The 26,243-nt window shown below is 39.5% G+C and overlaps 1 protein-coding gene across 4 annotated transcripts in view; it reads right to left on the reverse strand.

The window, feature by feature from the left end:
• PRLR (prolactin receptor) overlaps positions 1 to 26,243 on the reverse strand; it is a 166,793-nt gene that overhangs the window by 85,208 nt on the left and 55,342 nt on the right. The window contains exon 3 of one of the 4 annotated variants that reach the window (XM_086676926.1): positions 7,656 to 7,843. The exons of 2 other annotated variants lie outside the window; for them this stretch is intronic. The gene's annotated coding sequence lies outside the window, so the exon portion shown is untranslated. Of the gene's footprint in view, positions 1 to 7,655; positions 8,665 to 26,243 lie in introns of those variants that run through there. One more of the 4 variants, XM_086676939.1, reaches the window with a different exon arrangement.

Raw genomic sequence — 26,243 nt, forward strand, 5'->3', positions numbered from 1 at the left:
TCCTGGGAGGCAAGGAGAGAAAACATTCTTATTTCATATTCCTTGGAGTGGACAGGAAAGTGTAGATCTGAGAGAGACCCCCTGTCAAAGGAATCAATGACAAAGCAACTGAAATTTCAATTGGTTTTCTGGAGTAAAATTATATGCTTTTTGAAAGCAGCTGAATTCTTTCCAGGAACTAACTACTGATGTGTCACACGTAGTAGGCATCGCATACATATTTGTTAGATGGATAAAGGAATGAATGAGCTAATTTGACAAAGTACAGAAACCAGCACTGATGAGAATTACAGGATTTCACCATTCAGGCAGTATCTCTAAAGCTGTGATACACCATTGCCATTTGCCAGCATTTCTAGTTCTATTTTCTTTGTGGGCACACAAGAAGGCCACATGTGCTTGCTCCATTGAATGCAGGCATGGTTGTGTGAGCCATGAAATGTGAGTAGAAGTGACTTAAGATGTCTCTTCCAGGTGGTGTATCTGAAAACCGGTGTGTGATCGTCCATGCCACTCTTCCCCTGTGGCAATGGTTGTGGAATCATGAGTGATATGGAGGAGCTGTGGGATGGAAGCAGCAGCCAGGATTGCTAAGCCAACAATCCACTCTGGAGAACTGCCTGGAGCCACAGCAGACTTTGAACAAGACATAGGTCCTGGTTGTTGTAAGCCAACGCATGGCAGATGGCAGATTCCAAAGATGATCAAGAGGGCCCACAGCATCACCCATCCAACATGCTCGTCTTCAGTGTGAATTTGCCCTTCTCCCATCAGAAAGTAGACTCTATTTCTCCTCCTCTTTCATCTGAGTGAGGGAAGTGATACTTCATGACTACTGAGACTGGCCCCCAAAAGGCCAGAAAGTTGCTCCTGCAGTACTAACTCTCTTGGAACACTTGCTGTCTGCATGCTCCCTCTCAGAATCCAGCCATCACAGAGCCCAAGGCCCACAGAGAGTTCACGCATAGGTGCTCTTGTGAAGAGTCCCAGCTAGTCTGAGTTATCCTAGCCAGGCACCAAACATGTGAGCGAAGAAACTTCCAGATGATTTCGGCCCCCAAGCCATTTGAGTGCTCCTCAACTAACACCCCACCTATTATGCAGCAAAGCCAAGACATCACCACTATGTCATGTCAGATTTCCTGACCCATAGAATTTGCGAGCACAGTAATATATTGTTATTTTACAGCACTAAGTTAGGACAGTTTGTCATAGAGCAACTGGTAACTACAACATACTGATGGAATTTGTTTGTTGCCACACCATAATTTAGCCCATTTTAATACAAAGGTGTTTTTTTTGAAAGCCAAGAAATGTAAGTGACAAAATAAAAGATAACATTTTCAGTTTTTGGTAGTAGGGCCCTGTATGATACCACCATAATGAGGAAGTTATACAGCCTTAATCTGTGTGATCTATTCTCCTTAACAATAAACCACATTCCTGGTACCTCATTCATTTATGCAAGGCTTAATAAACTTAATTTACTGGTGCACAGTAATTTTTATTGTTTCATCCAGGTGATATTTATTCTGCAAATAACTGTATCTTTCTGTACCTCAAGAAAACAAATGGTAAATTGGAAAATATTTACACATGATAAAATGCTATGGAGAAAACTGGGAAACTCAAATTTTGGAATGATTGATATTTCAGAACTAGTTAGCACCTAAGCTATTAGTATGTTAATTTTTTTAATGTTTATTTATTTCTAAGAGAGAGAGAGAGAGACAGAATATGAGCATGGGAGGGGCAGAGAGAGAGGGAGACACAGAATCCAAAGCAGGCTCCAGGCTCTGAGCTGTTGGCACGAAATCACGAACTGTGAGATCATGATCAGAGCTGAAGTCGGACGCTTAACCAACTGAGCCACCCAAGCGCCCCGAGCCATTACACTATGTTAGATGCAAGCTTCTGATATTGCCATGTAGGTTGGGACACTTCTCAGTGAATGTTGCTCCTCCCCTTCAAATTATTAGCACAGAAAATTTTAACAAAACCACTAGAACAACTTAGGAGTTCACATCACATTATATTTACAAGCACAGATGCCAGGAATGGAAAAGCATGGAATAAAATTGTCAATACTGCACACAACAATAGTACTGATTAGCTTAATCTGAAGGTTCTCCAGCTCCAGGGGCAGACACCATGAATCCACACTAATGCAAGTATTGTCTGAGTAAGGTCTATTTCACAGCTTAATTAAACATTTGAAGCCAATTTTCACTATTCATAATGTGTGGGGAGAGATGTATCCCAGAAAAAACATAAAATTTATATTTTTAGTTTGCAGAGAAGGCAAAATAAATATTCCAACAAAGGAGAAAACCGATCCAGAACAAGGAAGCAGCTATACACTGAAGACAATGAAGCATATAATGATGTCCTGTCATTCATATCTCACTCACAACACTGAGACGGACAGAATGGACAGACATGTATAAGGACCCACACACTAGGGTGATGGGGACATTTGCCAAGTATGAGACAGTTGGACCGAGGCAAGCTAGGGTATTGAAAAGGGCATAACTTGCTACTGGCAAAGCCCAGAATTAAATTACAGCACCTCTGTTAACTTGCTGTTTGGCTTTGAGCTAATAACTTTTCTCTAAAAAATTTTTTCTTTAATGTTTATTTATTTTGAGAGAGAGAGTGAGAGAGAGAGAGACAGGCAGAGAGAATCCGGAGCAGGCTCCAGACTCTGAGCTGTCAGCACAGAGCCCAATGCTCGGATTGAACCTATGAACCACAAGATCACGACCTGAGCCAAAGTTGGATGCTCAACCAACCGAGCCACCCAGGAGCCACTAGCTAATAACTGTTCGATATCTCCGTTTCTTTATCTTTAAAATGGGGAGAATAATAGCCATTATGAAGGATTATTTTGAGGATGGGTAGTCATGTGTATAAAATGCCTGCTATTTTATGAGCACTTAATAAAGGGTGGTTGTCATTATCATATTTTAATAAGAAAGATAAATTCTGGCAATCTCTCCAACAAAAGCCATATGCGTCAGTGTTTGTAGTTCTTGGCCTCTTGGTAATTTGCCGAGAGAACTGTGATTTAGACTTAGGCAAAGGCTTTGGATTGTCCCCTAGTTTTGCCCTTCATTTTGCTCCTGAGGCCAACTCATCAGAGAATTCCTCTCTCAAAAGTTACATAACAACCAGTCTCAAATCTGCTTGTTCAGGTCTGTGGGCCAGAGATTTAGAACCCCATGTATGAAGCTCTATTCTACACCAAAGCCATTCACAAAACTAACCAGTAAGCCATAATTTCCTTCTGGGCTTTCATCATCAGCACTGAAATGATCATTTTTATATAAGAAACAAATGAAGGAAGTGCTTTGCAAGCCAATTATTCACAGGCATGGCCAGTGTTGCATTCTAAGAAATTCTTTCACTTGCTCAGGGTGGGGTGCTGTTTTTGTGATTGTCTTTCCCCTTCCCATTGTTCCCTCATGTCACTGCCAGCTGCCCCCCATCCTTCTACCCCATTACACACACACACACACACACACACACACACACACACACACACACTATTATTTCTGCAAGGTTCCAGGAAGCCAGCTGCCTTGTCCTTGTGTAGTCTCCTGGACCTGCAGATGATGACCACCCATTTGGTTAAGTCTGAAGCAGTATCCAAATCCCAGGAGTCATCCCAGCTTGATTTACCCACAGCAAAGCCTGTGGATGAGGTTCCTTGCCTCCAGAGACAGCCCTGCTGACAGATTTTAAAATCAATCACACGGGGTTGACAAGTCCCTTAATTGGTTTTGATAATTTTCTCAGATGCCAGAGGATTTGCTGACACCTTCAAGTAATGACAGTTCACCAAATTGGATTCTGAAGTTTAGGATTAAATAAAATATACGTGAATATATTTACTGTGCCAAGTGGAAGGAACAGTTTCCAGGAAGAAGATTCATAGAATTACAGATTTCTTAAGCTGGAAGACCTCTTTGAAGTAAAAGTGTCCAACTTCTTGGTTTGCATTTGAGGGAGCAAAGATTCTGAGGGCTAAACCTGGAAGCTCAAACAATTTAAGGTGTAGAAACTCTTGGAGGCTATGAAAATATTATCTCAACCAACTTACTCCCTAAATACTTCCTGAGACATTTTACTTTTTTATTTTTTATTTACTCTATTATTATTACTTGTTTTTTGAGAGAGGGCACATACATGTACACATGCGAGCAGGGGAGCGGCCAAGGGAGAGGGGGAGAGAGAGAGAGAGAGAGAGAAAATCTTAAGCAGGCTCCATGCTCACTGTGGAGCCCGACATGGGGCTGGATCTCACGATAATGAGATCATGACCTGAACTGAAATCAAGAGTCAGATGCTTAATAGACTAAGTCACCCAGGAGCCCCTTCCTGAGACATTTTAAACTTTATAGTTAGTTAATCTCATGCTGTCCTTCCTATATTTTACTTATTCACGTATGTATTTATTTATTCTTTGTCATCATCACAGGTGATTCAAGGTTGCATCGTTCAAATATGAAGAAAATATTGCTACCAGCAGGGATGCTTGTTTTTTGAGCTGTTTTCTCAACAGGAGTGATGGATTTACACTCTTTTGTCTGATTCACATTGTAATTAATTCTACTCATTTGTGAAGCCCAGGTGAAGTGTGTGGCCAAGAAACAGAGGGAAGCTAATTTGTGAACACACACAAAAAGAGTACCTCACTGATTTCAGAATATGACCAATTGAGCTAACTGGCTTTACTTCTTTGATCATATAAATCACAGCTAAAAAAAACCCCATTATTAACTATTCATATTCCTTGCTGGAAGAACAATAAACAAGAATATAAACTATAAAAGGGGAAGACCAAATATTTGTTTAAACTTTGGCTTAAATGGATGCCATTAGTATTTAATGACACCTGGGATCTGGATGCTGTTTCAGAATTGACGAAATTGGCAACTGTCACCCACATTTAAATAAAAATGTTTATTTATTTATTTTGAGAGAGAGAGAGTGAGAAGAGTGAGAGAGAATGAGCAGGGGTGGGGCAGAGAGAGAGGAAGACAGAGAATCCCAAGCAGACTGTGCACCATCAGCACAGAGCCCATTGTGGCACTCGAACTCACGAACGGTGAGATCATCACCTGAGCTGAAATTAAAAATCAGACGCTTAATCAACTGAGCCACCCAGGCGCCCCAAATGTCATCCGCATTTTTAAGATGTGGGAACTGAATCTTCAAAGAATTAAAGGTCTTGCTAGAGATTCCAAAGCTAGGAAGGGCCGCACCCAGGACTGATGGCAGGACCAAGCATTCATGCCTCTCTACCACAATAATTTTAGGTACCGCCTTTTTTTAATTAAAGGCACAGAATGAAGTTCAAACAAAGAGATTTGTGATTTGGAAAACAGTTCTGTCCACCTGTGAATACTAGTGTACAAAAAATACACTTGTGCAGATTTACACATTGTTTATATAGGCAGGACAATACATGCTTAGCTCTCTTCTTATTACTACATTTGGTTTTTGTCGTACTTCAAATCATCCAGAGGCTTTGTATTGGCTGCCACCAGTAATATAGTTTATAATTATGTTCACTCCTATGTTACGAAAAAGCAAAGCAAATAAAACTTTTGGCTTCATCTCCAGTTGCTCAAACTCAAAAGCCTTGGAATCATCCTTGACTCTTCTCCCTTTCTACTCCACCTGCAACCCACTGGCAAATCCAGTTAACTTTACCTTTAAATGAGATTTAAAACTGAAACCTCTCACTTCCCCCATGGACACCACTTTGGTTTAACCTATCGCCATTGGCCTGGATACTCGCATTAGCCGGCCGGCTGGTCTCCCTGCCTCTCTCCTTGCCCCTTGCAGTCGTTTCCAGCACCGGCCAGGATGATTCTTTTAAAGCATAACTTAGATCCTACCACTTCCTATTCAAATTGCCAATGGCTTCCCATCTTGCTTAAATCAGAGTCCAAGTCATCATAAGAACCTACAAGACTCTTCAGGATCTGACCTCTAGACATCTCTCTGAAATCACCAATCCCCTCACTTGAGCCACTCCAGCTTCTCTGGTCTCCTCAATGCTCCTGGAACATACCACACATGTTCCTACTTCAGGGCTTTGCACTTGCCACTTCTACTGTCCACGATACTCTTTCCCCAAATATCCTCCACGGATTACTCTCTCAATGCCTTTGGGTCATTGCTCAAAATTACCATGACAGTGGATTCTTCACCAGCTCTTTCCTTTACCCCAGGCAGGAAGGGCAACTGTCCCGGATCTCTCACTTTAGAGGGCACTGCTCTCATTCATCCCTTCCCAGAGGGGCAAGGAATATGCAGGGCTAAAGTGAGGTGCCCACGGAGAGCTCCCTCCCTCTCCCCACTCCTACATAACGTTCTGAATACCCAGAGTTCCCTGCCCCAGTAGCCCAACCACACTTCCAAGACCATGCTGCTGGTAGGCATGTTCCAAGGCCTGAGAGGAGAGCTGAGAAGAAGCAGCTATTAATGGTGTGTGTGTGTGTGTGTGTGTGTGTATGTGTGTGTGTCTGTGTGTGTAACTTGGACTTGTGGGCTGGAGCATCCACACACATGTTTTTGAGAGCCCTCATGGTAGAGGATCTTGCTGAGGTGAGAAGAGAACAGGTGGGAATGGGGAGGGACACTGGCTAGAGGCAGGATACTTCAGATTCTAGTGCAGAGCTCTGAGGGTTTTAACACTCCAAATTTGACCAAGATCTTGAGCAAGATGCAACGAAAGTATGTGGTCAAGGTGGAATGACAATCTATAATTGATTTCATTATTGATCAAATGTTAGACATATCACAGGTGTTCCTTCACCTGTGTTTTTCCCCCAAGCCCTGCAAATACTAAAGGTGTGCCTACCCTTCCATGACTGCTCTATTTGCAATTGCTTCTTTTCCCATGGACATTCCATAATACCCCTCCTTTCTTTTATTTATCTTCTAGTACTTATCACCATCTGACATATATTTGTTTAGTTTATCTCCTACATAGAGAATGTAAGTTCTATTGACAGTGTTGTTCATTGCTATTTTCCTAGCACTAAGAACAGCCCTTAGCACATGGTAGATACTCAATAAACATTTGTTGAATGGATGAGTGGTGGATGGCTATCCTCTAATGAGCACCTACCATTTTACATGTGTTATGCCATTTAAATCTAACTAACCCTATGGGCCTGCTATAAAAAAAATCCTACTATTCTTTCCATTTTACAGTGTAGTCTCAGAGGGTTGAAATAACTTCATGGAGGTCACACTACTTCCAAGTAGGAGATAGAGAATGTGCCCACAGATCTCTCCAACTTCAAAGTTCTTGTTATCTCTACCATAATGTCTTTGGATAGTCAAATTCCAAACATTAGATCCAGAAGATTTAGGATGCAAGGCTTTCTATTGCATCTGCCTGGTTGGCTGATTTTTTAAACTCAAGAGAGCACTGAGTTGACTACAAAACTTAGAGTATGGTAAAATTTCTCTTTTAGCAATTGGAATTTATTTACTCAATTTGTTTAGCTTGGAAAGGTAGAGATGGTGTAGACCAGTTAGAGAAATTCATATAAACACGGTGCTTGGACTGAAAATATTTGGAAGGAGAATAAATATTTTCTACTAATCAGGTGTGTCCAAGATGGGTTACTTACCCACAGTGATTCAGGGTAGAGGTGGGGCAATTATCACTGGTCCATAAAATAGCCTGCTCTTTGGAGCAGAAGTAGAAAATTGGGTGAAAACCAGGATTTTGCAGCTGTTGCCCAATCTTTGGTTTATTCATAACTGTCTTCATTGAGTTAATGCTATTAATGCTTCATTCTTGGGAGTGCCATGTGGACTGTGGGATAAGATATGGAAGAATTAGATGCCTATATGGCACTAATTTACTGATTTTCACCATAGCTTCCTCAAGTCTTGTGATTATCCTCTTTCTCCTGGGAGGTCTCATTACATCTCTGATCTAGCTCCTAATTAAAAGCCAATATCATGTTCTATGTAATAGTCTGAGAAATGTTCTGCCTGAGGGTCCTGTCCCTGGATACATCAATAAAGTATGTTATTCTCCTGCAAACGGTCCTTTAAAGCTTTTGTTTTGAGTCACAGCCCGTTGGACTAGACTTTGGAAATGATAAGTCTTCTCTAGATTCAAAGGAAACCTATTGTTTCAAATCTCTCAAGTTCTTCCATGCCAGATTTGCTTGTTAAACTATATAGCACTGCAAATCTTCTGCACCACCTGTTCAAACTTTGCCTCCCTAAGTGAGTTCCATACGTAGCATCCATCCATCCATCCATCCATCCATCCATCCATCCATCATTTTACAAATATGTATTGAAAGCCTGATATGTGCTCTTACTGGAAATGAAAACCTAAAATAAAATGTAGTTACCACATTCACCGTGTTTACAGACAACCTTAACTTGGAAAAAAATACGACAGTTATCCAGGGACAATGATCTATTGATTGAGTTTTTGGTGTAAAAGAAATGATATCTAAGGTAGATTGGACTCAGCTTTCCTCAGTATTGAGAACATCAATTCCTTTACCCTTTTGTAAATAGAACTTCATGTAGCTGGGCTGAGGGCAGTATCTTGGATCTGAAATATGCACTTCTTCCCCAAGTATGGGGCCCGAACTCTCACTGGCAGTGCAAATTTTTATCAATACGGTATCTTCTTGACTTCCTATGCATGGCATGGATTTGGGGAGAACTTTGTGGACACTTCAGGGGGGCTGAGGTGCAGATGCTATCATAGCCGGTCTGACTAACCATTTCCTGGTTGATGAGCTGTCTCATCAGGGAGAGGACTTCTCTTCAAGCCTTAACAGAGCAGAGCTTGGTGGTTCTTAGTGGGTTGCTTATGCCACATCCAATGTAAGCTCAGAATATAGATCAGAAAATTGGGCACAGGATCACAGCATATCTACATTGGACAGGATTGTGGGCCCCCATTCATCCAAACATCTTATTTTACTCCTGGGAGTCAGGGATTCCAAAACCCTCAGGCTTCGATTTTGAGCACACATAGCCTCATCTTTGAGAGCCATGGGAAAGCCTGAAGAAGGTGAAGAAAGAACCAAAGCAGTGAAATCCCGAGGATTATATTCTCTTTTTCCCTAGAGATTACAATATCTCTTCTTGAAAAGTCATCTGTCTTCCTATCTGAATATCGCTTTTGGTAAGTTTTGGCAATTTTTAAAGGGAACCTTGAAAAATACTTAAAAGAAATTTTTTTATTTTTATTTATTTTTGAGAGAGACAGAGTGCGGGGGGGGGGGGGTGGTGGTGGGGAGGGTTGTAGCAGAGAGAGAGAGGGAGACACAGAATCCGAATCAGGCTCCAGGCTGTGAGCTGTCAGCACAGGGCCCAATGCAGGGCTTCAACTCATGAACCGCCAGATCATGACCTGAGCTGAAGTCGGACACTTAACTGACTGAGCCACCAGATGCCTCGAAAAATACTTTTTTGTGTGTATTCTAATGTCTCCTTCCCAGCTGAGGAATCTACTGATTAATTTTCCCTTAAACATTAATTAAAAATGTATTACTTTCTTGCTATGTCCTGGCCATGGTATGAGGCTCCCTCTGCAAGCCATATATTTGCTAGCTTTCCACTCTGGGAATTCAGAGGGTTGTGCTGAAAATGATGATCCTTTCATCAGAATTAAGGCAGGCTTCTGTAAGGCAGTAATAATAGCATTGGCATCCGAGCCTGTGCACTATCTAAATCCTCACAATAGCAGAGGAAGATGAACTCTTTTTCTACCTGTCATCTTTGGCCCACAGTGAGTGGATTAGCAGCACCTTGAGCAAATATCACAGCCTACTGCAATAACTTGCATGTTGCTGTTTATGTGCTGCTCTCCTGAACTAGACCATGATAGTATTGACAGCGAGATCGGGTGTTTTTCATTTGTATTACTTCAGCCCATAGCTCAGTGAAAGAACAAAGAAGACCAGGGAATGGAGAAAGAACGAAGATTCACCAGGTGGCTTCTGATTTGCTTACTCCTTATGAAAACCGTATTTTTACTAAATGCAAACAAATAATTTACTAGTGTAGTGCATTGCTTTTCATTTTGTGTTTGTCCCACATTCTTTCATCAAAACTTCCTCCTCCTCACTCCACATGATTCTGGTAAGACCAGACAGGAGAACGTGTGGCCTACACTAGCCAGAGTATTCATTGATACTCGTTGTTAAGTCCAAGGGTGAGCATATTACTGAAGCATGGACAAGTGAGGTTTTTTCAGAGACAGAAATAGATGCTGGGAGAGAGGCTCTTTCCTTTTGAGCCTGTGAGTTGTAAGGACCCTAGGAGCCCGGAAATGCCAGCGTCCAGCTTTCCATCCACATGGAGAAAGTCTGTCAGAAGATGAAGGCAACACAGATGAACGCAGAGATAAAGACAAAAAAAAAAAAAAAAAAAGGAAAGGAGAGATGATATTTGCTCCTTAAATACTGGAAGCAATTATGACTAAAGATCAACCCATAGTTTTTTTCAGACTTTTGAGTGAATGGTACTTATTTTTTTATGTGTTTATATTTGTATAGTCAGTTTGAGTTGGGTTCCATTCCTTGCAACCAAAAAGTCTTGATGACCATAAATATCCCAACAGGCAACATTGTACCAGTATCTGTAATTCTCATGAGGTAGTGTCATGTGTGACAAAAGTGCAAGAACAGTAAGAGTTAGTGGCTCTCAGGGCCTTATATCTCAAGGCAGGGGTCTGGATTATAGCTCTAGTGACCCACCTGGAGCCCTTCATTTGTGGTGGCTCCAGCCAAAAGTCACCACTGTGGCAACTAACTGATGTGACATGTCTTAGCCTTCTCTTGGCTTCCAGAAAACCTTCATGACTCACTCTTTTCCTGTAAGGACATTCCAGTCAAGAAAGGAAACTGAGCAAAAGGCATTATTCCCTTAATTTAGACCTATGGCCCTCATCCAAGTCTGAAAAACCACAGACCTGCATCTGCTTGTTCTCAATCCAGAAAAAAACTAGTGTTCCTAGAGGGCTGTCCATCCTTCTGATACCAACAAACAGTGTCAGCAGCAGAGAAAGCCTTTGGATTTTAAGAAAACATTTGGCTGTTATGTTAAGTGAGCAAACAAACCAGGCATGTCTAAAGAATGGGACAGTAGAATTCCAACCAACCCAGGGAATATGGCAGATTTCTAGAGGCAGTTATTTACATACAAACCCAAATATTTCCTTTCAATGTAAACATGCAGTCAGCGATGTCAGCAAGGAGTTTTGGGCATTTTCTGTATTTTCCACTAAAGCCATGTTAACAGGCAACATTCACAATCACTTTTGTTTATTTTTTTTGGGGGGACAGAGAGAGACAGAGCATGAACGGGGGCGGGGCAGAGAGAGAGGGAGACACAGAATCGGAAACAGGCTCCAGGCTCCGAGCCATCAGCCCAGAGCCTGATGCGGGGCTCGAACTCACAGACCACGAGATCGTGACCTGGCTGAAGTCGGACACTTAACCGACTGCGCCACCCAGGCGCCCCAACAATCCCTTTTGTCTGATGTTATTAAGTGTGATCCAAACCACCAACACTCACTGACAATATAACTGGCATTTGTGGTCAAGTCTGTGTTTGTCAGAAGGAATTCTTCCTCTACGTCCTTTTCTGAGTAAGTCCTGTAACCTAGGATGACTTTTATTAAATAAGGCATTCAGAGATGAAATGTAAGTGATCTAACTTCACAGTCTAATGTGACAGCACCTCTGCAGAGGACAAATGAGTGAGATCTGAAGCTCCGAGGTATGGAATGGAGCCATAGGGGATGGGTATGACCCAAGACAAAGAATCAGTTCTCTCATGGGCTGAGATATGTCACTCTACAATAGGAGTAGGCACATGCCTGCCCCAGGCCAAAACCAGCCCACCATGAGCTGAGAATGTTTTTCACATTTTTAAATAATTGAAAAAAATCCAAGATGAAACAGTATTTTGTGACATTTGATAAATATGCAATTCATATTTCAGTGTTCATTAATAAACCTTTATTGACACAACGCCACACAAATTTCATTATATACTTGGCTACAATAACGGAGTTGGATAGTTGCCACAAAGCTCATATGGCCTGTGAAGTCAAAATCATTTACTATCCAGCCCCTTACAAAAATAATTTGCTTACCTCCACCTACCTTCCAAGGCTTGGATTATATTCTCCCTTGCAAACCATCAGAGAACATAATGATGCAATGAGCGAGCCACCAATTCTCATCCTGGCTTCATGTCTAGCTCCCTGTGTAACCCTAGAAAGTGATTTAACTCTTGTAGGGCCTTGCTATCCTGCTCTTGTCTCCTAGTATAATACAGCTCTGAAATTATTTGGTCCCACAGAGGCCTGATGCTGGTTGCAAAGGGATAATCTAGATGGTCTGGATGTCCCTTCAGCACGACCACAGATTACTGATAGGGAAGTGACCTCTGTGGGATCATCATTCTACAAACGAATATGGTACTATTCTTCAGAGGCATTCTGATCCCTGAAGTCTCAACTCTATCAACACCACTTTATTTTCAAAACTGTGGCCATAATTACAGAAGCAAAGTGCAGTAGAAAACTGAAGGAACTAGCTGAATGGTGTCCAGCTCACCAAATGCTTTGTCCTGGGAATATCTGCTTGTGGCATAAGTCATAGAAGATCCATTAATTCTTTTTAAATGGAAAGACTCCTTGTTTCATCAGGAAAGCTTCTTTCCATTTTCTGAGGGAGGGGGTGAGCGCTGACTTGGGATTATCTGCATAAATGCTTCCACTGTCCTCTTGATTTAGCTGATGAACACCTGCCACAGCCAGGACAGTTGGCAGTGCAGATCCATGTTGGAAAATCAGACTTCACAGAGGATAGTTTTGCAAGCAAAATAGTCTTTTCCTTGAGAGCCTTGAAACACTGGTGACCCTAGTCCTACTCTAAAAGTCTTGTGAGAAAGGGAAGCTTGAAGGTTTCCAGGTGACACTTTTTAAAGCCAGTTTTTGAAGGCTTTAAACACCTTGAGCTCTGGTGATGGACCTAGAAGGTATGATGCTCAGTGAGATAATTCACACAGGGGAAGACAAATACAATATGATTTCACTTTTATGTGGAATCTAAAGAAAACAACAAATTAACAAACAAACAAAAAAAGGAGAAATATACCCCTAAATACAGAATACAAACTGATGGTTGCCAGATGGGAGAGGGGTGGGGAATGAGCAAAATGGGTGAAGGGCAGAGGGAGGTATATAGGCTCTCAGTTACTTCATGAGGATGAAAGGCACAGAATAGGGAATATAGTCAATGGCATTGTAAGATCATTGTATGGTGACAGACGGTAGCTACACTTATGGTGAGCACAGCATAAGGTATAGACTTGTCCAATCACTATGTTATACACCTGAAACTAATGTAACAACTATACTTAAATGTATAAACTGATGTGTCAACTATACTTCAGTTAAAAACTTAAAAAACAAAACCTTGAGCTGCTGTGGATTTATCACCTAATTATATTCTTCTGTGGATCGTTATACATGGTCACAATAAATGGCTGTCACTTAACCAGTGAGTCTCATGCATAAAGACAAATTCTGGGCATTTAATTCTAACATTTGTCTTAAGACCTTTTTTGGGGTCTTTAATAAGTTTATTAAACTTATTTAATACGTTTATTTATTTAACTTTAATATTAATATTTAATATAAGTTGATATTTATTTCAGTTTAATAAGTTTTATTTATTTTTAAATTTTTTATTTAAATTCCAGGTGGCTAACATACAGTGTAATATTAGTTTCAGGTGCACAACTTAGTGATTTAACACCTCCATACAACACCTGATGCTCATCACAAGTGCACTCCTTAATCCCCATCACCTATTTAACCCATCCTCCACCCACCTCCCCTCTGGTAACCCTCAATTTGTTCTCTACAGTTAAGAGTCTGTCTCTCGGTTTGCCTCTTTCTATCTCTATGCTTGTTTGTTTTGTTTCTTAAATTCCACACATGAGTGAAATCATATGGTATTTGTCTTTCTCTGACTGACTTATTTCACTTAGCATAATTGTCTCTAGCTCCATACATGCCATTGTAAACAGCAAGACTTCATTCTTTTTTATGGCTGAGTCAAGACCTGCCGACATTTTCTCCTTCCCAGCAACAAAAGGCTTATTAGCGTTTGTGGTGACAGAAGTCCTGGTTACAACTTGTACGGCAGGAAGTAAAATGTATCTATCTTAGCATCAGTATTTTGTAGGCTTCAATCTCCTTTAGCTTTCTGATAGACTACATAAGAGTTTAAGTTCAAGATTAGCTTTCAAAACAAACCACAAAGCGCAAGCAGCCCATATTCATTGGACCCAACCTTGTCTTTAACCATGAATTTCACTGGGTTCTTATTTTATGAAACTCTATGAGAACAGTAAGTATATAATGACACACAGAACCCTGTGAGGATATTTTTGCTTGGATTGCAGTTTTAGAATACAAGACTTCTCAAGTCAAAGAGTCACATCTGAGAAAGCTGAAAGAGATGAGCTGGTCCAGTGGCTTCATATCTCAGCCGAAGAAAGGGAGGCCAACCAGGGGGGTGACGTGTCCAAGGAGAACACTGGTTGTAGGACCGGATTCAGATTCTACCTCTCCATATGCTCAATATCTGCAAGTACCTGGCAGTTTCCTCTACCCCATCTCCATTTTGACAGCTTGTAACTGACATGATTAACTTTTTTACACTGTGGTTTTTTTTATTCAAGTATAATTAACATAACATTATATTAGTTTCAGGTGTACAATGTAATGATTCGGCAATTATACCCACTTCTCAGTGCTAACCAAGATAAGTGTACTCTTAATCCCATTTATTTTGCCCATCCCCCCACCCAGCTCTATTTTTGGAGTTATTGCCATCTGTCAGTGGGAAGAGAGTACATTGATATATTTCCAATGGACACCTGGAGTGAACATGCCTATATTTTCTACCAGTGAGTCTCTTTGGATCAGACTTCCCTCTACAACTGGGGGTTCCCTGTTCTTATTTGTACAGCAAAGACCTAAGCTTTCTGACAAGCCTGCCAGATTGATGTGGGATTTGTCTTGCCTGAACACTGGGACTTGATGTATCCAGATGAACACCACTTCCTGAGGAGGAGCTAGGATATAAGCTAATGACCAAGTAAACTGACATTGAGGCCACATGAACATGAACATGCTCTGAAGGAGTGAGGGCTGTCTTTAAGTTCTGTTCAAGGTTGGTACTCTCAGGGTCAAATGTGTAAGGCAAAGAGTCCAACATGTCACCTGGGCATGTATTTGACTACATGAAGCCCACGTATTCCTGAAATCATACATGTAAATGGAATCACGGATTCCATAGAAATATCAAAGGAGATTTACGTTGATCTCCTAATGCTCTTCAAGTGCCAAAACTTCTTAACTTTTTAAACTTCAAGTTTCTTTGGCTCCAGCATTAATGAGAAGTTCATTCATTCATTAATACCTGCATCAAATATTTACTGATTGCTTACTATGTAGAAGCATTGTATGAGGGACATAGTGATGAAGAGACAGACTTGGTCACTACTCAAATAAATGTCAGCACACTGCACTGTCAGGAGGCTCTGGCAATTCATATCCTGCAGATATCTGGCCAGGATCTCTACTTATAGAAGCTGAGGTTTGAGACGAAGCTAGATGTATTTCAAGCCAAGACAAGAAACAAGTATAGACACTTGTTTTATTAAAAAATAAAAACTGCTGATAAACACAACAATTACAGACAATGGTAAGTTTCAAGGAGAAAGTAAATGGGGTGTGACAACCAATGAAGCCAAGGGCAATTTATCAATGGGTGGTCAGGGAAGGATAAGTATAAACTGGGTAAGCTGGTACATAAGGAATGGAGAAGAGTCAACTGCTTGAGAGCCAGAGAAAGGGCATTCTAACCAGAGGACAGCAGGTGCAAAAAGCCCTGAATTGCGAGAGAACTTGAGTTGCTTGAGGTTAGCATGGCTAGCATGTAGGGCAAAAGGAGTCTTCTAGAAGACTGCAGAACACATAGGGGCTGAATGCATCAGGGTCTAGAGATTTGGATTCTATTCAAAGTACATGGAGAAGCTACAAAAATTTTAATTCATGATATAGCTTTTTTTCTGGATCACTTTGGCAACTGTGTATAAAATAAAGTGGAGAGAGAGGCGGGGGGTGGGGTGGGGGGGGGAAGAATGATGGAAACAGTGGAATCTGGCTTCTGGAGGAGGCTACTAGAGGACTAAGCCCAGCTCAAAGATGATAATCTTATGATCAGCATGGTAGCAGTAGAACTGGAGAAGAGATAGATATTTGAGGTAAAGATAGTAAGACTAGCTAATTGGAACGGATATAGGGAGTGACAAAGTGTAATCAAGGATAATTTATAAATCTCTGGATTGAGTCTCGGTTGAGGATGGTTCACTTATTAGGGAAAGAGAAATAAGGACTCCACTTTGTACATTTATGTTTGAAATGTCAGTTAATGGATGACCTATAAAACGTTCACAAACCCCACATTTCCTGACTTAGTTCTTACTCAAGCAGTTCTACTCAGTGTGAGGACTTACAGACTCAAACAGATTTTAGTCACAGTCTTTTAGTGGGGCAAAAAACTACTCTGGAATGACTTCTTCCATGTGTTCCTCTCTTCCTCCAAAAACCACCTTGCCCCCTGCCCAAATCATTGCAACCTTTTACTATAAGAACAAAAAACTAACAAGAACTCAAAGAGTTAGTAAAAACACCAGCAATGCACATCTGCATCCCATGCATTTGTGTACTATTGACTCTCTGATTAATCTGTATGAAGGTATGGTAGGAAATGCCTAAGACAAATTAAGACAATGCAGTATCATGAATATTTTAGCAGAACCAAATTCTCCTGGTGAACATGGAATGGAATCATACTCCAAGAGAGAGAAACCTAGAATGTGTTAATAGTCAGTTTCCCTTGGACAATCTCCATCAGGACAACCTTTTCAACATGGTCATTTGCTTGAAAGTAATGTTTTCTATCCACAAGTTTCTGATATACAACTTCAATACATATAGGGCTATGGTGGGAAATAATACTGTTCAGCATTCATGTGTTGCAAATAACGATCCAGAGCTTTGATTGTTGAGATGGAAGGAGATATGTTTTGGAACACTTTAAGATGGAATCCTCCACAATCATACCTTTTTTATTTGTCTTAGAATAATCCTTTACAATGAATATGAATTTTTGTCCATGGCTTCATGGTCGTGTTCCATGGTGGGTTATTCTAGATAGTTTGGCATACGCCGTTGTTTCCTTGAATCTTTTCCATATTGGGATAAATTTCCAACTATAACCAACTTTTTTTTGGATAGCATGGACTGAAAAGGTGACAACTGAATTTTGTAATAATAACGTCCATAAAAGACATTCTTGGGGAAAATAATTCATGATAATAACTGGGAAATATCTTGCTTTCTCAACTATAATCTTGATTATTCTCAACCTCCTTCCTCTCCCATGCTCAGTTAGAGTAGTCCACAGAGTGAACCACAGAGTTAACCAAGTGACTTAATCAGCTTGATGGGCGAGTCTTTGTGTTGATTTAGCCAAGTTTTGGGGATGTTATTGCGGATGTTTAGAGCATTGGCTTTCAGTGTCCTCCTCTTAATCTTGAAGAGAAATATGAGACAAAGCTCTGATACTTTATAGGTATAAAAAATGGGACTAGGCTTATCCATATATATATATGTATATGTATATATATATATATATATATATATATATGCTTATTCATATATAAGCCATGTATGTAGGCTTATCCATATATATATATATATATATATATATATATATCCATATATATATATGTAGGCTTATCCATATATAAGCCATGTATGTAGGCTTATCCATATATATATATGTATAGTTTATTGTCAAGTTAGCTAACATACAGTGTATACAGTGTGCTCTTGGTTTTAGGAGTAGATTCCTGTGATTCATCGCTTACATACAACACCTGGTGCTCATCCCAACAAGTGCCCTCCTCAATACCCATCACCCATTCCCCGCCCCTGCCCCCTTCAACTCTGAGTTTGTTCTCTGTATTTAAGAGTCTCTTATGGTTTGCCAACTTATTCTTAAAGATTCTCAAAAGAGGCCTTCAATGAGCACAAGTTGTAAGGCACAAATATAATGGCTGTATTATAGAACTCTTGCAGTCCCTGCAGTAAAAGTAGCAATCTCTTCAACTGATTGTGTTTGTTTGCCCTAGTGGATTATGTTGGTTTTATTATGTTGTTTCTGAGTAGTAATCATTAATATCTCAGTATCATCTGGCGGTTTGTGGCTAAGCTGGGCTCCCATCATACACCTTTAAGCATATGACAAGAAATAGTGGTTTTGTGTCTTGCGTGCATGCCAAAGAGTCTTGGGAATCCATATAGCCTGACATTTGAGAATGTCTTTGGGATGGTAAGTTCAATGTTACAAAATCCTTTTCCTTATTCTTAGAGTGAGAAGTTCCACCTTACCTCTAACCAAGATGTAGTAGCTTGTTTCACACTATTCACACTAATATACTGCTAACAACAACTATATATTTATATAGTATAGATAAATGTATATATTCATTTTTATATTTATTATTATATACTATATACTATATAATTAATATATATTATTATAATTAGTTAATACATATTGTATAGTATAATTATAAAATTATAATACTATATAATATGTAATCATATGTAATTACAATTAATATAATATATTAATTATATAAATTATAATACTATATAAATATTATATTAACTGTATATATAACATATATTAAAATATATTATACATATATATCTATATAGTACAGATATATGTACGCATATATCTATATACTTGTGTATATACATATATCAATATATATAAATAAATATAACACAAATATATATTAAAGGTATAATACATATTAAATATATGTATTTTTTTTTTTTAATTTTTTTTTTCAACGTTTATTTATTTTTGGGACAGAGAGAGACAGAGCATGAACGGGCGAGGGGCAGAGAGAGAGGGAGACACAGAATCGGAAACAGGCTCCAGGCTCCGAGCCATCAGCCCAGAGCCCGACGTGGGGCTCGAACTCACGAGATCGTGAGAACCGCGAGATCGTGACCTGGCTGAAGTCGGACGCTTAACCGACTGCGCCACCCAGGCGCCCCTATATATGTATTTTTTAAATATATGTGTCACCAACTCTTTAAAGGCACTGGAGTCACCCAGAGGAATCCAAGGTCTCAGAGATAAGGGAAGTGCACTGAGTCAATTCTCACATTGGTCTCTGCTCTTTTATACTTGAGGCATTTGCCAATTTTTGAAGCAGGAAATGGATGTGGACTAGCATAAAATGCTGTGATGTGAGGCAGTCTCACTAGGCTAGGAGCTGACAAGGTGACTGAGTCTTGAGAGGCATTAACTTAGGAATGAGGAGACCACAGAGAAGTGAATCCAAACTAAAACTGAGAAAATACACAGCCAGGAGCTCTGAACTAAAAAAAAATACTAATAGAAGTTCTATAAGCAGTAAGAACATGATCACAGATGGAGGCATGGTAATGTAAGAAGGAACAAAGATCACCAGAAAAAGCAAATATTGGGTAAATCCAAATAAATATTGAATATTTAACACAACAACAATAATATCTTATGGCTTTATCAATATATGTAGAATCAAAATGCATAACTGTAATGGAAAAGGCTGAAGGAGTTGTAAATGATATTAAGTTATTGTAAGCTACTTGCATTATCTAGGAAGGGATTAAAATATTAACAAAGTAGACTGTAATTCACTTAATTACATGACACATGCAAGATTCATGCTATAACCCTTGGGTAGCCATTAAAACGATTTTAACAGAGGCCTACTAAACAAGGTAATAAAAAAACAGATGAAATAATTTAAAAAATCATCATTGATCAATATATTAAAAGGAGCAAGAAAGGATTTAAAAAGACCAAAGAATAGATGAGCAAAAGGAAAACAAATTTTTTTATGTATTTTAATTTTTTTATTTTAGAGAGAGAGAGTGAGAGCAGGGAAGAGGGGCAGAGGGAGAGAGAGGGAGAGAATCTTAAGCAGGCTCCATGCTCAGTGTGGAGCCCAACATGGAGTTCAATCCCATGACTACGGGATCATGACCTGAGCCAAAATCAAGAGTCAGATGCTCAACCGACTGAACCACCCAGGTGCCCCCGGAAACAAATATTAAAATATCAGATTTAAATTCAAATACTTCAGTAATAGCATTATATGTAAATGGATTAAATGCTTCAATTATAAGATAATAAGGGCACAGAAAGGTTGAACATAAAAGTATGAAAAAAATACACCATCAAAACATTAATCAAAAGAAAGTTAATGTAGGTATACCGAATATCAGATAAAGTAGAATTTAACACAAGAAGTATTATTAGATAAAAAGAGTGACACTGCATAATGATAAAAAGATCCAGGTTCAGCAGGAAAATAAAAATCTATACTCATGTAATTATATAACCCCAAAATACATAAGGCAAACATTTCCAGAAATAAAAGGAAAAATAGACAAATACATAAACATAGGAGTTGTTAACATACCATCCTCATATCAAATTGAACATGCAAATAAAAATTAGTAAGGACATATATAGAGAGAGATAGTTTATGTAACATGATTAAAAACTCAATTCACATTTATAGAACACTATAGCCAACAACTGTAGAATGCATGTTCTTTTCAAGTGCCCATGGAATATTCACTAAAATAGGCCATGTATTAGGCCACAAATCAAATTTCAGGCGCTGAGTGTCCCTGCTGCTTCCTTCCCTGCACTGTCTAGACTGCACCCATAGTTCACTTACCTTCGGATTTCCAGGCTGAATTAGGCCCACAGGAGACAGAGAGAGACAAGGGGTGCAGTTGGGGCATTTATCCCCCCGCTGACTTGCTGTGAGGTCACCCCGGGCTGCTTGAAGGTGACTGGAGGTCACTGCTTCCCCTCAAGGTGGACCTTTCAATACAACTCCCCCTCTGGAGTGGAGGTAGAACTGTTCCCGCCCCTCACCCCTGCAGGTGTGGGTGGTCCTGCAATGACCAGCCCTGATAAGGACTTCCATCTTGAGTACTCTCTATTCACACCTTTGTGAGGAGTTTCATCATCAAGCCCTTTTCAAATTGCCCTGTATCCTGTGGGGACCCTGCACTTGCTGAGGCAACTCCAATCTCCTGCCAGTTCCTGGAGCAGCACGAGATTTTATTTGTTCCAAGGAAAGTGTTGTTACATTAGAAGAAAGGAGTTCTGCCTCAGTGAAAAATGTAATAAATTCATTTTTGCCTTAAACTTGTAGATAAGATGAAAGTTTCTGATACTTATGCTGTGGAGTTGAGGATTTATTTTTCCTTAAAAAATATTTTTTTTGTTTCTGTGGGTTTTGTTTGTTGTTGTAATTGTTCTTAAGATGGTCAATGAGGCTTGAAAAAAACGTATCTGGTAGGTGAAGCATGTCTTATACCCACCCTTATACCCTCATACCCCACACTTTTCACCCCTTTTGTCCTTACTCTAATCTTCTCCTGCCCTTCTTTTCTCACAACCCCATCCCATCTGTAGTGTAGTTTATCAAGATCTTGTTCTCCAGGGACATCTGTGCAGATGTTGGCTGATAAAATTCAATACCTTTCAGAAGTGGGTTCATTTTTATGAGAACCTCTTACAATCTAGAACACCTTCATTGTGGTGGTGTGGTGGTAGACAGTGAAAATCGAGTTATTATTCTGGACAAGGATTCATTCATCACCCACATTTTCCTCTTCCTCAGCCCTAATCCTGTTCCCTAGGGAGCATCCTTCTGGTGAAGGAGCAGCCAAAACACATCTGCTGGACCCTACACAGCTCATTTCTAAGGGATTTGGCAGAATCATTTAGAAGATCAAGTGACAAGATTGGCGTGAAGTCCATGGCCCTTTATTTAAGGAAAAACATTAGGAAACAAAATGCAGAATGTTGCCCTCCTCAAAGGCCTCTGGCAAGAGTGACCTTCTAGTTCAGAAGTTAAATTCTTCCCAGTTTCTCTTTTATTTTTGGCAACTGAAACTTTTCTGCCTCTCACCCCTTCAAAAAGACGTGTCATATTTAATTGAAAGATACTCCAACTGATGCTTCAGCAAACAAACTGTGAAGGAAAGAAGCAATTGTTAACATGCACTCCTTTTAAGGGTAGTTTTTTTGTTTGTTAGTTTGTTTGTTTGTGTTTTTGTTTTTTTGCTGCTCTTCATTTTCTATGTTGGCACATCCCAATCTGGCTCATTAATTTTCTATGCAGAAAATGTGATTATTTGTGGGGCGCCTGGGTGGCTCGGTCGGTTAAGCGTACGACTTCGGCTCAGGTCATGATCTCACAGTCTGTGAGTTCGAGCCCCGCGTCGGGCTCTGTGCTGACAGCTCAGAGCCTGGAGCCTGTTTCAGATTCTGTGTCTCCCTCTCTCTCTGCCCCTCCCCTGTTCATGCTCTGTCTCTCTCTGTCTCAAAAATAATAAATAAACATTAAAAAAAACTTTAAAAAAGAAAATGTGATTATTTGCAAACTCCACAATTAATGCATTCCTTCCTGTTGATGAATAACTGTTTCTCATGTTTTTTTCTTGCAAACAATGCTGCTGTGAACACTGTCTAGCCTGATGCCAGTCACAAATGCAGAGACCTTGCCATTTTGTCCCATCTACCATCCCTTCCCTTCTTCCACCTAGCTTTCCGGGGAACCCCATTTCTTCTGCCCCAAATCCAAGCCACTCCGTTTGGGCTCCATATCTTGGCTCCTACTGTCTGACCAGACCCTTGTTTCCATGACCTGTTTGGGAATTTGCCACCTTGGGCTTTTCCTTTGGAAACTCTTCCAGGATGGAACTCTTGTCTCTACCCTCCAGCTTCAGACTGGAAATTATGGGTAAGAGCCCCACCCTGAGCATCACAAAGCCTGTGGACTTGTCCTACCTGGACTAGCTTCTTCCTGGCTCCTGCCTGACGAGCAGCAAGCTCAGCGGCAAGAATGTGTCTGACTTAGTCAATGGCATATGCTCAGCTCAGGTGCAGGGTCTGGCATGTGGTATAGTCTTAATGGTGATTTTAAAGAGTTATTTTGTGACTTAGGAAAGGAATTTTCATTATGTTTAAGTGTCAACTGCCTTGTAGATGTCCCATTTAAAGATAGATGGTAGGTAGGTAAGTAGATAGATAGATGATAGATAATAAGTTTTCTAAGCATTAGCATTTCAGAGGCTGTGCTGGGGGACAATCTTTTTGCAAGTGACACCACTTTATGTGATTTTCTCCTAATGTGAAGACAACCCTCCTTGACTAGGACATTATTTTGCAGTAGGTCTTTAAAAACTGTTCTGATTTTCTTTGTTTGATCAGAGAGTACACTTTCTGAAGCAACATCCTTCCACATCCACTTTCTTCTTTTCTTTTAAAGATTTTATTTTTAAATAATCTCTATACCCAACATGGGGTTTGAACATACAACCCCGAAATCAAAAATTGCATACTCTACCAACAGAGCCAGCCAGGCACCGCCCCCCCCATTTTCTTCTTCTTATTCAAGTATTATATGATAATTGCACACAAAGAAAGAGAAGACTGTGAAGCAAAAGTAAGAAAAGAATTTAAATCACCTTGAACTAGAGACAATTGTTGTTAACATTTGGTGATATATTCTTTGAGAATTTTTTCCAGGTGAATAATTATAATTACATAATATATAATAAAATATATATAAATTTATCTAATAAAATAAAATATATAATATATATTGTATGCTATATAATATTACACACATGTACATGTATATATTACAAATACATACACATATACACCATGGCCCCATGTACATCTGCCTGATTGTTCTCCGAAACCACAGTTTCATCTCTCTGTGGACTGCCTCTTGTTATCATCCAATTCTCTCCCAATTTTCTTGACTCATCCATCTCTTTGCTTATACCTTCTTCCAATTACGACTTTTTTTCACTGCTTTCCCCCAAACCAAAGACTAATCTCACTACATACAAATTGGCTTCAAAAAGTCTGTCAATAATTACAAATTTAATCCTTTTTTTTACCTTTCTTATTGTTTTTAAATTGCAAAATAATTCACAGGCCATAAAATTCACCCTTTTAAAGTGTACAATTCAGTGGGTTTTTGGTATGTCCTTAAGGGTGAATATCTATCATCACAATCAATTTTAAAACATTTTTATCACCACCAGACGAAACCTTGTAATGTTACCAGTCACTTCCTATCCCCCTTCCCCAGCCACTGGCCACAACCAATCTACTTTTTGTCTTCATGGATTTATCTATTCTAGACATTTTATATAAATGAAATCATCAGATACGTGGTCTTTGTGATTGGATCCTTTCACTTTGAATAATGCTTCTGAGGTTCATCTATGTCATAGCATACATCAATCACCATGGCTGAATAATACTCCTTTCTATGGCTGAATAATATTCCATTGTACTGATTATCAAATTTTGGTTACCCATTTACCTATTGATGGACACTTGGGTTGTTTTCTCCTTTTAAATAGTGTAATAGTGCTGCTGTGAACATTCATGTAGAAGTATTTGTTTGAGTATCTGTTTTCAATTTGGGGGGATATATACTTGGTATTGGAATTGCTGGATCATATGGTAACTCTATGCTGAACTTCTTGAGGAACTACCAAGACGTTTTCTGAAGTGGCTGCACCATTTTATATGTCCATCTGCAGAGTGTGAACTGTTAATTTCTTCTCTTCACGTCCTCACCAACACTTGTTATTGCCTGTCATTTTAATTATAGCCATTCCGGCGTGTGAAATGGCATTTCATTGTGGTTTTCATTTGTCTCCCTCTAGTGAACAATGATGGTGAGCATCTTTTCCTGTGCTTATTGGCCATTTGGATATCTTTTTTGGAGATATGCCTGTTCAAACCCTTTGCCTATTTTTAATTGGGTTATTTGTTTTTATATTGTTCCAAGTTTAACTTTTTAAAATACAGATTTTTGTCACTTAGTTACAAACTAGGTCTTCAGGAAAGATGATATTAAGGAGGATTTCTACCTTCAGATCTTCTTTTTCTTCCCACTTGTCCTTAGAAACTGAATACGCATGTCATAAACACTCCCTATTAAGAGTTGACATCTGTGCCACTGGCTGTAGTTTGCATTATTTATGGAGTCTGAAGATAGTTACATAGCCTATGACGGAACTAGCCTGCAACCAGAACGCACATTGTTAAAATCGGGCTGCATATACAAAATGCAAAACGTTCACTGCGTGTTCCATAGGAAACATCATGGTGAAGAGGCAGGTTAGTCACTGATGTTAGTTATGACACTGTGACTCTACCTAAGTGTCACGGAACAGATAAACTCTAGTAAAGTTTCTCTATGAACTTAGTATGACTAAGTCCCATTATCCCTTTGAATTATATTATAAAATGAAAGTGTAGCTTGCTAGAAGAGATTTTTCTCTATGAATATATTAAAACCACATTTTAACAATGCACCAAAGCTTTTCAGGAATGCAATATTTAACGAAACAAGTTATATTTATGAAAAAAACATGACAAAACATTGTTAATAATGTTAATATACTGATAAAAAATAAAAATCAGATAGTAGAAGTGCAAATATTACCCAGCCTAGGAAATTTTTGCCTGTGTGAATACATATCTCATTTTTCTCAATGTTTTGAGATTGTAGCTCTCAGTGTGTGCAACTAAAGCTTCCATCAGTAATAAACCTTCTCCTAACAAGGATATCACGGTAACTTCTGGGAACTTTCCATTGATTTTTTAACTTTCCCTAATTTAATTTTTTTGCTGTTTCTCACTATCTTCAAGACAAAGGTCCCACAGCTTTTCACACCAAATTCTTCACAGCTCACCAATCCTGACCACCCCTAATCCCTGGCAGCCCTCTCTCCCCTCATATCATCCAGGCTGGTCCTGAAATCTTTTCTCTGACTACGGGAATGATATTTCTTCACCTTTGTACCTATACTGCTCACACAATATGCAGCAGATGGAGAGGGATCTGTAAATGTTTGCTGAGTTACAGGACATGTTTCCATGCTAATCCTTGCTTCCTGTCTTGGCTCATCTGTTCATTCAACCTTTAAATGTCCATATCTGTTAGAGTTTTGC

Source organism: Puma concolor, chromosome A1 (genome assembly GCF_028749965.1).
Source record: "Puma concolor isolate L17-30 chromosome A1, mPumCon1.1.hap2, whole genome shotgun sequence".
NCBI lineage: Eukaryota > Metazoa > Chordata > Mammalia > Carnivora > Felidae > Puma > Puma concolor.